This window comes from Periophthalmus magnuspinnatus, chromosome 8 (assembly GCF_009829125.3).
Source record: "Periophthalmus magnuspinnatus isolate fPerMag1 chromosome 8, fPerMag1.2.pri, whole genome shotgun sequence".
Classification (NCBI taxonomy): Eukaryota; Metazoa; Chordata; class Actinopteri; order Gobiiformes; family Gobiidae; genus Periophthalmus; species Periophthalmus magnuspinnatus.
Window position 1 is genome coordinate 24,794,067 of NC_047133.1, and position 14,849 is coordinate 24,808,915.

Below are 14,849 nucleotides of genomic sequence, written 5' to 3' on the forward strand. Positions count from 1 at the left end.
GGAGCTTGGTTCAGATAATATTCCGCACCACCCACTTTTGCCTCTAAATGCTACTAAACTATAATTCTTTGTGGTGGCACTTCTGGTTAAGCAGGATTTGCATTCATTTCAACAGAGAATTTGAGAGACTTTTTGCGGCTAAAATTTGATATGGGAGGTAGACCTGTCATGATAATTGTATGTGCGTGCTTTTTCTTTGCACTACTGGGACATTTTTGCTCATTTTTTAGCTTTACGATAATAATTAAGCCATAAAAGTAGTAGAGGTAGAAGTAAATAACGTCTATGACTCATTACAGATGCAAACTAAGTACTAATGCAAACTAAGTAGGTTGAATTCTGCAGGTTATTTATTGCAGCTCATGATTTTTTAACAATATTATACATTGCACTTGGGTTTTTGTGTCCATGGCATAAATGAGTTCCAATATTATCGTTTATCATCTATATTTACTTCATCAATATATCGCACTTCAAGATTGGCAGCTCCATGCAAAATAATACAACCTGAATACAGAATAACATGAATAGGAACTTCATATTTTTGCAGATGTTTTTTGTTTTTTATCCAACTAATCTGCACAGGGCATGTCTTGAATTGACCAGGAATTTCTTTAGTCAGCCACAGTCCTAAAAACAACTATACTTTGTAACATTAATTTACAAGTTCCATCAAACTGTTGCTTGTGCTTATGGCTTCATTAAATCAGAATATGGACCAGTGGATTTATTGTGCCACTGCATCCAACAGAGTGTGGATGCAAAACAACTTTCTCCACTGAAACTCATAGTCTTTGGCCCACAAAAACAAAGATAAAATGTAAGCAGTCTCCTCCAGTCTCTCTCTAAAACCTTCAAATCAGGCTAGAATTCTATGGGTAAATGAACTCAGACTTGAACTTTAACAGCCACATCAAATCAATAACATCTGCAGCTTTTCACCATCTAAAAGCATTGCAAAAATCATGTTAGTGCCATATGAACCATCTCGCACTGTGAGGACCTTAGGGACCAGCCTCCTGCTGGTGCCCAGAGTTAGGACTAAACATCAGCGTATCAGTTTTATGCAGCTGAAACCTTGAACAGACCTCTACTTTTGATAATGTTTAAATCTGGGCTCAAAAGGGTTCTGTTTATCTGTGCATATGACTGAAAGGTTTTGTTTTTATTCCTCACTCTTCTCTTTTAATGTTAATTTTATGATGATTATCTCTGTTTTGATTTGTTTGTATTGTGACTTTAATGTCTTTCTTATTCTGTAAAGCACGTTGAATTACTTTGTGTATGACTTGTGCTGTACAATATAAACTTAGCTTGCGTTGCCTCTACACTGGTGGCCGACAATATTATGAGTCTAATTTGGAGGTGTACAGCCCACAGCCAAGAGCCAACTGTTCTCTTGTGCTCAAATGCATTACGGCTATATTAGATACACTGTAGGTGGTGTGACAATTTTCCTAGTTAATTCACGGAGTATTTTCAATTCAACCATTAGAATAACAATTGTACGCTCTGAGGCGACCCCAGCGAGGAGAGGACATGAGAAGAGCCAAATATACAAATCTGTGAAAGTTAAAGTTAACCTCCATAGCAATAAATATAACGCTGGAGAAAGTTTTAGTATCTTAATTTTATTTCACTCTGTGTCTCAGCTAAAATCAACACTTGCTGATACTGATTGAATAACCTAAAGTATAATTTGCTTCAATCATGAACCGGCCTTTCTAATCACACAAGACTGCCAGAACCAGCTCCTTTGTTTGTGTCCTCTGTCCTCCTCTATAGCTCTCTGTTGTTCCAATTTCCTGTGTCTCCCCATCTCCCAATTCTTTCACTTTCACTGTTCAAATGTCAAGTACCAGCTGCCAGAGCCTTGTCAATGCAGTGTGGAATCATCAGTCTCAGATAATTCATCTATACATGACTCTTTAGACAACAGACCTTTTAAATAAATTAATCAAATATATGCAATATAGAGATGGAGAGCCATCATTGATTTTCCCAGAATTTTCCATATATGGCATTATACCCTTCCATCTCCATGACAACAAGGAGGTGATGCCACAAATAAACGTTTAAGGTCACATCTGTGGAGAGGCGATCCTGCTCACACAATGCATGTTTTTCTAGGTATTTTTTAAGCATTAAAAACCATGTGTAATTGAATGCCTTGCTGTGAAACATTCCAGGCAGAGCAGCATCTCCATGGAGACAAGCAGTTGGCAGACTCCCCACCAGAATATTACCTTTTTGTTCTACCACAGCTTTGACAGAAACTACACTTGCTGCCTTAAATATCAAATATACAATGATGATTAAAGAACTAATGTGTCAGCAATGTTACGTCTGTGTTAACATCTCAGGACTGGATCTTAAATACATTGAAAAAATGAGCACTCGACAGTAGCTTTACAATCAAAGTTTAAAGGAAAGATTCAGAGGATATGATTTGAAGCACCACCAGGCGTGACAGCATGTCTGATTGCAGTAACCAGGCTGGGTCAATGGGACGCGGGTGACTAGTCTGTTGCTGCACACTCAGTGTAGCATCTTAATAAGAGCGCATTAGTACTGGTGCAGCTGCGTTCACTAGCTAACAGTTATTTTGTGCTTCATTAATAGCAGCTGCTTGAGGCGGCTCAGTTGTTCTCCATGTCAACACACATTAGTGGGGCGGTCTAGTGGCTGGAGTACTTACGCACAAGCCAATCATAATCGATCCTCTCGTCTGTGGACAAGTCAGGGACAGGGAATCCGACACTTTGTATGTGCCAGAACCTCTTCTTCAGAAAGACGTTTTGATGACTTGGCCCCTCGCTTCTATCTGGGCATTTGTCCATCACTTTGAAAAGTAAATAAAAGTGCCACATGAGACATGAGTGATCATGATTAGCCTGTCACTGCTGCTTTTAGCAACAACTCCGACTCCCACTGCTGTAAATATTGTGTTGAGTTGTCTGAATTTTATAGCAAATTTTTTATAGCAAATGTAGTAACAACTGTGTGGTGTTAAGCTGCTTCTATAGCCACAGTTTCCCTGGTGGAGGCAGAGCTGTCAGTCTGTCAGACTCTACCCTAAGATATTCACCAGTGAGGTGGGCGAAATGTCTTGCCCAAGGACACAAGGACAGAGTAGTAGCATTTCCACAGCAGTGCATCATGTGCAAAGTCGAGATTTCTTTCATCTGTCACTAAGAATTAACACTTCAGAGCTCATCATAAGATGACTCATGTCTCAGACCAAACACAGCTCAAACCTGCTTTTTTTTTTTTTTATAAAGGTCCAGATGGCTGGAATATTGTGGAAAATCTATTTTAGTTTATTTTATACTCATAAATTCATTATACATACATGAATCATATCTGGCAATAGTAACATATGCAACACAAATATTAAGTAAAAAAGAAAAGACTCAAAACAGTTGGTGTTAATGATGTCATTAAAGACGTCAGCAGAGCAGTAAGTTCAGGGGTGGCCATTATTCAGGTAACAAAGCACAAGGTAACTACCAAAGGAAAACATATATTACAACAAGATCTAAAGCACTTTGAAGAGTGCTGCTAATGAGAGTCACATTCACAGAACTCTTAGTGTTTACCTTTGTCTATGGTCTATGCCACACAGTTTTAGAATACATGGTTTAGCAGTCACTACTGTATTACTGGAATTCATTATATTTATAATCTAAAAAGTACTTTCTTAATCTTAGCTTCAGATAACCTAATTCCTCAAGCACACCTGCTGCTTTCAACAGTACAACCTCACAAACTGTTGTGTTATATGCTATGTGTTATGTTGTGTGAATTAGGTGGAAGGAGGAAAACTCTGATAATAAATTGTGTGCTTGACCCCTGCACACGCACTCACGCCCAGGAGACCAGACTCATTTAGAAGAGGGGCAGAGAATAAGGCATTTATAGACTGTATATCAGATGTTGTTTCTTATGAGAGTGAGTGGAGTGGCCGATGGGACCCATAGGTCTGCAGCCACAGATGGTCAGTCTGTCCTTGAGTCTCAGGAGCGCACAAGGTAAAAGAGGGAGGATTTAGGACAAGGACGAGAGAGCCCTCGACAAGTCTGGATGGAAATGAGATGACAAGGATTCTCTGTCAGAAAACACATCCTGTAAAGTGTGACTATGGACTGTTCAAGAGTACTGTTGTAGTTGTAGTAGTAGTTGTGGAACTTGCAGCAGTAGAAGTCGTCCTGATGTAGTTGTTGTAGCAGTAGTAACAATAGTATTAATAGTAGTAGTTGCGGTTGTAGTAGTAGTGCTGATCTAGTTGTAATAGTAGTAACAATAGTAATAGTAGTGACAATAGTAATAGTAGTAGCAATAGTGTTGTGATGGTTGTTGTTTGTGTATGAACTGTGGGGTGATAAGACTGTGGCTCTAAATAAACCGAGTTATCGTTTTAGAATACACTTTACGTCACTTACCTGTGCTAATTTTAGACTATTCTTTGCATTTGATTCATTTTCACTTTCACTATATCCTCTAGTATGCACTCCACTTGTGGTTAAAGTATACTAATAGTTGGAAAAAGTTTCTTCAAAAGTCTTTTAAATGTAGTTTGTGTGATTTGCAAACCTGACATTAGGTATCATAAAGCTGCAGGCGCTCAGACATCTGCTGACACTCTCCAAGTCATTTCCCTGAGTGTGTTGCATGTTCAAATGTTCTGCAGAGAAACTTCCCACCCTACCTATTCTGATATCCCCCTCACTGTGACATGCTACCTGCCAATTAGGTGCCACTTTGGGCCTCGTGATAGCAGTGATGTGCAGATGTGGGGTGCACTGGCAGAGCCCTGGGGGGACATGTGGGGTGAAATATGAGTCGATCACAATAAAATGTTGGAGTTCCAGTTACTCTGTCCTCAGGCCCTCCCCCATCCTGCAGTATATCCCCCTGACATGGCCATATCCCCCCAACAGTTGCACTAAATCAGTTTGCACTCTTTAAATTGCTGCTCATTATTTATCTGCAGCTGAGCCTCAGTGTCAGATGAACCTATAGAAGTCTTGTTTTTATAGTGTGTGAACAATGTTAATTTTGCCGTGTGCTTGCTCTTGAGTAATGTTAAAGGTGCAATGTGTAACTTTTCTGAGTGAGGGGTCATTTCTGTGGAGATGCTATTGCTTTGCCTCGAATGTTCCATGTTAGAATGCTCTGTACTTACTTCGTTCTCGATTTATTTTCTTAATAATGGTACGCGTAGGATTTGGCAGGATCATTTTGGCACAAATGAAAATAATCTGCTACTCGCTAGCGTAATGTGCAGCTGACCAGAGGAGGGGCCACCAGCCACATGACTCTTTGTCATGATGACGTTTACAGTGATGTCAGCTCCCATTGGGCGAAGCAGTTTTGTGTGTTCAGGTGTGTTCATACCAGGTCATAAAAAACCGTGTTGGACGCCTCTAGTTGGACACCTTTGCATTTGAAGACAAATGCCTCTGATGCGTGTCATGGACGCTGTGGATGCACGTCCAGGGTGTCTGTTGCAGTCTGTGAGTGCCTCTGGATGTTTGTGTCTTTGTGAACACCTGTGTCTTGGTGAACACTGCAGACCAGGTTGAGAGAGTGGATTTAGTGTATTTATTACATAAAACCCATCAATGGAGGCGATCTGCTCTGCGGCGGTGTGTCTGGGTTCATGACTAGCCTTTAAACCAGCTGGTGTGCCCAGTATAATTAGGTTGCCTCTAGTTGGCTGATATCTTTCTACTTTTTCCGGATAATGACATTGCTAAATCATTGTAGCGTCGTGTCTGATTGGTTGACACTGCGCTTCAAAGGTCAAAGGTTCAGCTTTTTCAACTTTGGCGTCCGATGCTTTGGACGCCCAAACAGAGTGTCTAAAGCCTGAACACTCAAGACACACCGTGTCAACGCAAGATTTGCGCTGCTCTGACGCTTGAAAACGCATTGCAAAGGTGGCCAAGACGAGCGTCCTCCATAGACTTTGCACGTAAACTCGACACCCCTGAAGCTCCGGTGTGAACGCACCATAACACAGAAATCAGCAGATTTGTTTCTTTTATTATGACATTTTAGATGAATACTGCAATTTAAAATGTGCAAACCATAATAGTGATCCACAGGTGTCATTGATTATAACTACAGAGCAGACACAAGCACAATAGCTTTTCTTTAAGCTTATATAACTTTCATTCATTCAGTTATAGGTGTTTTTAATGCTCCAAAATACTTGAAAAACATGCACAGATCTGACCTGTAACTTGGCCTGGTGCCATCTCCATGGAAATTGATAAGTTTAATGCCATACTATGGAACATTCCAGGCAAATCAATAACATCTCCATAGACAGAAGCAGGTGGAAGAAAAGTTACTTAGTGTACCTTTAAGAAGTTTTTGTTTATTTGCTTTGCTGTATTGGAAGACAGCATTTCCCCGGCTCAGCTCATTCAAGGATGCCAACAGCAAATTATCTGCTTTTATACAAATGGCCTTCCAGATAAAACCCTCTCAAACCACAAAAGTCATTTTCAAGATTTAACACAAAAATAATTAAAAGATTCATCCTGTTTAATCTTATAAGCCTCATTTCAGTGAACTATAAATCTGAAAATTAGACCAGTAAAGACAAAAAACTGTAACAGAATGCTCTGACAAAGTTCTGCTGGTCGAGATGTAGACGACTTTTGGACATACTTGGGCAGAGTATGCAATGAGAGCTACCTGAATGATCCACTCAGTGCAATCCATAATACATTGCGGTCAGACAGAAAACCATTATGATGGCAGCAGCAATCTTTAGGACTTAAGGACAGGGTAGTTTGAAAAAGACTGCAGCCCGGGCCATTTCACAGAGCCAGACTCAAGTCCACTAGTCTAGTCCTACATGTTTACAGTCTGAGCCCAGTAACATTATTTCAAAACTTATCAAGGTTCCTCAATAATAAATAACCAAAGACAGATAAATATATCGATGTATTATTGCCATATTGTGTGTCTATTGTGATGCCTATTAGGACTGCAGTGAAAGAGAAACTATAACAAAAATCAACATTGTCTAGATAAGTTTTAATCATTGGTCAGTTTTGTCAGACCCTGTGATCCAATACAATATCTCGACACGATAACGCATTCGCAGATGTTCCCTTACACACCCTGTAAACCAAATATCGCAGTACAATGTAAGTTATTCTTAGTTAAGTCGTTTTTCCTGCTCTGAAATCCCCATGCTCCCATTTAGCTCCTCTAGACTTGAGGATCAACAGCCTGCTCCTGTCACTGAGTTCATCAAAAAAACGAGATTCTGTGCCAGCTTGAGAGACACATCAAAGCAAGAGATTTACTAGTCCGGTTACTTTGTTTTTTTTTTCTCTCCAGTGATTTCAGCGTTACCATGGCGAATTCAAATAACATCACTCATATATTATTACCGTTTCACTTATGCTTATACATGCCCATACATTATCATATTAGCGGCTTCGTGTCACTGTATGTCACCAGTGTACGTGCTATACGGACGGTATCGGAGAGGTAAATCTAATTATGTTCACTCTTAGCGAAGGTCACTGAGGGATTATGTGCATTCCATTAGTGGTTTCACACCTATGGGTTTTATCAATTCATTATCAACAATTATGGCTTTGTAAAATCTGCACAATCTAATGTATTTGTTGTATTGTTGAGTACATGGAAAATTCTCAAGATATGGCCCCATTTTCAGATTCGTAGAGAAATGCCGGGGATTAAACCAAATTGTCACTTGAGTTTGCATCCGTGCTGAATCTGGATTACAGCAGTAAGTAAGTGCAGACTGTAAGTTGGCCCCAGGTGCAGAGAGGTCTACTTGGAACATCAATAATGCATGGAAAATCTGGTAATTTATTCCGACACAAACTCCCTATTTGTGACACATCTTCTTATTGTTTGGTGGTGCAGATGGTGGCAGAGGGGTAATGTTACCTGAAATATAATTGCGCCAACAACATCATTACTTGAATAGGTGAAAGGTTGTGAGATCTTGTACTATATACTTTTTCATTGCACAACTACTAGAAGTGTTACTACTTTTACTTTACTATACAGTGTTGCTATTATCCGTGCTGTATATTGGCCCAAAAAGTGAATTTAGAATCAAATCATCAAGTACACTCTAGTAACAAGATATCAGATTAAAGGTGCAGTATGCTGTTTTTCAGGAATGCTGGAAATTATACTTACCGTATGTCACCATGGAGATAAGTAGGTTACACCACCAATCACAAGGTATTGGTCAGACCTATGGAGAGTTAGCCTTCAATTTTGATACGTTTAATGTCATACTGTGGAACATTTCATGAGAGGCATCTCCCTGGAATCAAGAAGATGCTGGACCCTCCACCTTTAAAGTGCCCATATGACCCTATTTCCTATTTTTCTTTGTTATAATGTTGTACAAACAGACCTGGAGTTGTGTTTTGTTTCATTCACACATGTTTAACACACAGTTGCTGCATATTGAGGCTGAGTTCTTCCCTCAGTCAGAAAATTGTTCCACCTTGTGATGTCATGTGGTGATACAGGAAGTGCTCCACGGTGTTTTTAAACTCCATACACACCTTCACTAGAATCATTTGGATCATTTCAGCCCTAGATTTGCCAACCTCTACTGAACAAAAGGTAAAAGGCGCTGTTAACTTGCAGAAACTACCACTTCATGACATCACAAGGTGGAACAGAGCATTGTGAGCTTTGGATTTGCAGATATACTAATAATAAAGGGTTATGTGTGAATGAAACAAAACACAACTTGGGGTATGTTTTTGATGAGGTAACAATATTCTAACAAGACTTAAAGCTCATAAGACTCAATTTTGGTATAATATAATTAAGTAGTATCTAGTGCACCTTTATATCAGCTGCTAATACTTGTGGTGCTAGTATATTTTTCCTTTTCTTACAACAACCATTTCACAGTACCACTACTTTTAATTTAGTCATTTAAAATAAAATAAAAAACAAAAAATAAAACCATTGTAAAATACACAAAAACAAAGGTTTAGTAAATACTTCAACTGGTACCTTCCTAGTATTCTGCTTTACCATGTACCCCTCCCTTCTCACTGCTAGTGTGTTGTATGAGTGGATGTTTTGACAGGCTGGTCATACACACCTGCTGCTGTGTCCAACTTCACTGTGTAGTTATAGTTGTAGTGTCTGTGTGGGCTACTGTCACCTGTCCTCCATCAGACCCCCGCCCCCCAGTCCTTTTGCTCTCTTCCCTGGTCCCCCGGTCTCTCTCTGCTGTTTCATGTCGTTCATTAATGGATGCCTCAGGGCCAACAATAGCTCACTGCAGCCGTTTATTACTGTCACTTCACTCTCGCCAACGTCAAGGTCAAAATCTGCCACTGCGTCTTTCACCTGTCACATGCAGCCCGCTGACATCTATGTTACCGGGTATGACCAAGAAAGCTGAAAAATAAATAAATAAGTACATAAATAAATAACTGGAGTGGGAGGAGAATTTTACAGAATGACACAAGTAAAAAACACATCAGGAAAGTTGCCATGTGAACAGATGTCGTCTGTTCTCTGTCCTTGATTAACCACGATGAATACAGCTCCTTAGAGAATGCCATATCTGTGGGAAAAAATATAAAAGCAATCTGTTTCAAAGAGATTTTTACTACACGGTTATTAGGTTTAGAAAAAGAAGGTGTTAAAACAGAAAAACTGGCTGCTATGAAGTAATTGGTCAAAGTTGTCCAGCGATAGGGCTTTGTTTCTGCTAGTTGCTTGATCATTTGGAAATACATATAATACAAATACATGAATAAATAATGGCTGTGGGTTAGCATGTACCCACAAATTCATAGGCCTACATTTGTGTTTCCTGAAATTTTAAAAACATATGTAGAAGTAGTCATGATAAAACCATGTATTTCATTATCAAAGAGGCTCTATACTCTGATTTTGATACTTAAATAATTATTAAAATACTTTTTATGCAATAGAAAGTGAGATTTTTAACACAAAATAATAGTGCCTTATTTAATTTCACCATGTTGTTTTACATAACATCCATATCATTATAAGGTTAAAGTTTGTCCCATTTATTAATTAATTAATTTATTTATGTATTTTATTTATTTATTGATGTATTTATTTTTATTTATTTATGCTTGTATTTATTTATTTATTTATTTAATTTACTTTTTTATTATTTATTTATTTATTTTTTAACAACCCTAATCTGTACTATGGTGCGACGGGGCCAAAAATACACATTCCAAACCTACATATGACAGCACAGGGACATAATGCTCACAGTAATAGGATCCTGGGTTTGATTCCCAGACTGGGCAGGGCCTTTCAGTTTCTTGGCAGACACAAAGGGCCAGTACGAGTTCAAAAAATAGGTTCTTGAGCACTGTAAAAAAAAAAAAAAATTTCTTTGTGATCTAATAGAGCGAGCATTTACCCCTGAACTAGATCATTTATTTGTGTATGTAGGTCAGGGCTCTATAGTTACACCAGTGTGAAGATAAAACCAATCAAAATCCATTATCTCTTTGTAAGCAGACACCAGATTTTAAATAGGGTCTTATGTGAGCACTATCTAATCTAAGGTTAACGTTTATACAACACTTTATCAAAACCCATCTGTTAATGGTATATATATGCACTCTTTGGGGTCAAATCTAATCACACTTTCCAAGAAATGTAGTGCCTAAAAGTTGTGTACAGTTTTGTAACACTTTCAGCCAACCATTTGTTTTGCTTTCTCGATTATCAATGCTTAACTATATCAGTGCTCCTGCGACAAACCACACAAGAAGAGAGCTTTTTAGTCCGATTTCAAGCTGACAACCTCAAACACGTCTTTACTGAAGTCTTATGTATTGAGCAATACTTAAAATGACGTTTCACTTATTTTTTTTTTCTCCAAACAGGCATGTTTTATTACTGCTTCCAAGAATGCAGTTCATGCGGGTCTGGGGTATCTGAGGACACGACATAAAGGAAATCTGCTCAACCCCAAATGAGGACGTAAGCAAGAACAGGATGTGTAAGAACTTAGAGCTAACTCAAGAGAACACAAACACATTTTTACAGCATTTAAGACAGTCTGACAGCCAATTACCATCATCTTTTCTATACTAAAACTACTTTGTACACAGCTTGGAGTTGGACTTTTTGAAAAGAAAGGGACTATTTTTCCGGACCGTGATTTCCAGCAATATCTCCTTGTCTGGTTTTGTCGATGTGTTGTTTTTAACAGGCTCACCCATGGGGCTCCTATACTCCTGCAAGCCTTGTAGCCCGTGCTTACCGACTGAGGAGGAATGCAGAGCAGAGGGCTACAACAGGAGACATTGGCTGGACCGTTGTTGTGACATGTGTTGCCAGATGTGTGTGTATGTGTGCGCCGGCTTGTGCAATCTGGACTGCAGCTACACATTTTGTATCCACTGCCTCGGCCTGGCACAAAACTGTATCGCAATTTTCTCTGGACAAAAAGCAGCAACAATAGCAGTGCCTGGTGAGTACAGGGTTCATAATTTATATCATACAAACAAGTCCGATGGCCAACCTGTGCTATTTTGTGCGTTGGAAGGGAGAGATCCTGAGGAGTGTGTGTAGAGAAACCCAACCATTTAAAAGCAGTGATGTGAGACCCCTCATCGACACAAGGTAATTAAACGCTCGCTGCTTGTTCTCTCCTGGCATATGTTGAGGGATTTAGTTGTAACTTTGTGTTTTGTATGCGCGTTTCATCCGCAGACTTAGAGTTGACCCATTTTCCTCGCTGGTCACAAGAAGCCTTTGTAATTACCGGTGAAGCGGTTTTGGACACACAGAGCAGAAGCAACTACGGGCCTCGAGCAGGGCACATGTTGGACTAAAGTGTATTCATCAAAGGATAACACATCGGAGACTGAAGGACGCTTATTCACACAAGTCAAATTAAACTTTAACCAAAGCGCTGATAGTAAATTGCATCACATGACATATTTTTTATTCGAAAACACATGCGGGCAGTTCCAAGTCATAACTTAGACTCGAGTCAGACTTGAGTCACTATTTTGATGAGTGGACTTGATAAAAGGGACTAAGATTTGGGACTTGGCTTGGACTTGAAGGCCAATGACTCAGTACTTTACTCGGATTTGAGCCCTGTGACTTGAGACTTGTGACTTGAGCCCTGTGACTTGAGCCCTGTGACTCGAGCCTTGTGACTTGAGCCCTGTGACTTGAGCCCTGTGACTCGAGCCCTGTGACTTGAGCCCTGTGACTTGAGCCCCGTGACTTGAGACTTGTGACTTGAGCCCTGTGACTTGAGCCTTGTGACTTGAGCCCTGTGACTTGAGTCCAGTGACTTGAGCCCTGTGACTTGAGCCCTGTGACTTGAGCCCCGTGACTTGAGACTTGTGACTTGAGCCCTGTGACTTGAGCCCTGTGACTTGAGCCTTGTGACTTGAGCCCTGTGACTTGAGCCCTGTGACTTGAGCCCCGTGACTTGAGACTTGTGACTTGAGCCCTGTGACTTGAGCCCCGTGACTTGAGACTTGTGACTTGAGCCCTGTGACTTGAGCCCTGTGACTTGAGCCTTGTGACTTAAGCCTTGTGACATGAGGCTTGTGACTTGAGACTTGTGACTTGAGCCCTGTGACTTGAGCCCTGTGACTTGAGTCCTGTGACTTGAGCCCCGTGACTTGAGCCCTGTGACTTGAGCCCTGTGACTTGAGACTTGTGACATGAGCCCTGTGACTTGAGCCCTTATTATTACTACTTTTAAATCTTAATTATCTTAATATCTTAAATCTTAATTGGATTATTTGTAGATATATACAATTTTCTTAGTCTCTCCAAAATCGTACCAAGAGATTTGGATATTGTTACATCACTATTTGTTGCATGACTTTTTTAAGTAGTACAATTTAATTTAAAAAGCATATTAATTACAAAAATGTACGGACTTGAAATGACTTGAAGTTCAAAAAACAGAAGACTTGGACTGGACTTAGTAGTTTAGAATTGAACTGAAGGCCAGGTCTGGATTCTACGGTGGAATCTGTCAGATTACAGATTAAACCAAAAGTGCTAATAATGTCATGGTTTCGAATACATTTTTGTACAGAATTATTTGTATAGTCGTGTTTTAATAAATGCAACTTGAAATCTTGTCTGTTACTACCTGTTATACAAAATGTGGATGAGCAATGTCAGATTTATCATAGAGCTGGATAGTAATGCCAATGCCACGAGTAATATCACGTTTCAAGAGCATTTTATCTATGCAACACTTATTTAAAGTGTACAAATATTTAGGGGTCATCTCTTCAGACTTCAATGCTGATAAAAAATACCTTGAATCTTTACACATACAAAGTGCGAAGTTCATTTTCAAACGGTTTCAAACACATTTAAGAGGAGCCAGAGGAAGTTGTAAGTACACCCAAGGCAAAGGTCCGGGCCAAAGCTATTAGCAAAATGGGTGTCTGCCACATTTTGGAAAGTGATGGGTCTTGAAAGAGTAGAATTTAATCGTGCTGTTTTTGACAGAATAGAAGAGTGGCAAGATGATGACAGAAAGGGGCAGTGAAGCGCGGTGGATTACAGCAGGACCAAATACCGGAAAGAAAATGTGTAATTCTTTGTCTTGTGTTAACTAGGTCCACACCTAAGGACTGCCTGCACTGGGCCAGATAAATGCATTTAAAGGACCAATCAGTGTAAACATTAAAGTTGTACAAGCCTGAAAAGTTCAAAATGATTCTATATACAGGAAATGAAAGGGAGAAACCTCTACCTTATTCACTGCAACAGACAAAAATATATTGAAGGATAAATAAACACAAGTCACGTTAGCTCACAAGGATATCCAAACAAAGCTAATTAAGTTGATTTATTGACCCGTAGTGGTTGGAGTTCATATTTTCTATTGCCAAAGCTGACGCATTTTTCACAGGACTAATTTGTATCTTCCTAGTATAACCCCACCCAGCTAAGGTCAGCACAAATCCTCACTAGCTTGTGTTTTCATTCTGAATCTTCAGTGTGCTTATTGGGAGGATTTCAAAATGCAATAACATAGGAATCAAAGCCTTGAACATTCTGTGATTGCTATGGTTTTAGGAACTGGGATGAAATTTCACCTTTTTTTCCATTTTTGTTGGAAAAGGATTATGTGGCATTTTTGCATAGCATTTTGCACAAAGCTGAGGGCGGAGCTATGGGGGTAGGTAAAAATAGATATTTTTTGAGGGCTGCAGCCTCAAGTGTGGGACAATACAGCATTACTCCAACACGCATCAATCCAAACGCCACTCTGGTTAAGTTAATGGTGTGGGAAAACAGTTAACACATGGTCGAATGCAATTTTACTTAATATGTCCCCAGTAATGCAAAAAATGTTCTAAGTAAGTCCACACTAATTTTGCATAATGAATGGTTATGTATATAAATTGTCATCATCCAGATTCAAAACCCTTTTTTTTTTTTTTAGCTCTATAGAGAAGGATTAGGCAACATTGGAACAAAGCAGTGTAGGAGAATGTTTCATAAAAGTCTTTGTGAACAACAGGATTTATAGCGGGACAGTGGAATTAGATTGCATTGCAGTGTGCAGGTGCGCCTCATAAATAGTTGTCAGCAGAGGCGACGCTGGCATGAATCTTAGAAGTCATTTAGGCACTTTAACATCTCATGTTATATGATCAGGGTGTTCTTGAGCTGGTATATGCATTAATTATACTGGGCCTCTCCATATGCTGCAGTTCTGTTAACAAATGGCACACACACTTGGCCATAGTGAAATATCAATTCCCACACAATAAAAAGCCCCTGGCATGAATTTCCAGAGTTAATTTTAGCCAGACTAG

The 14,849-nt window shown here is 39.5% G+C and overlaps 1 long non-coding RNA gene across 1 annotated transcript; it reads left to right on the plus strand.

Moving 5' to 3' along the window:
- The first annotated feature begins 10,997 nt into the window (after positions 1-10,997).
- LOC117375434 (uncharacterized) lies at positions 10,998-11,880 on the plus strand. Its single transcript, XR_004541692.2, has 3 exons — positions 10,998-11,506; positions 11,582-11,658; positions 11,749-11,880. It is a non-coding gene; the product is annotated as an uncharacterized LOC117375434 (long non-coding RNA).
- The last annotated feature ends 2,969 nt before the right edge of the window (positions 11,881-14,849 follow it).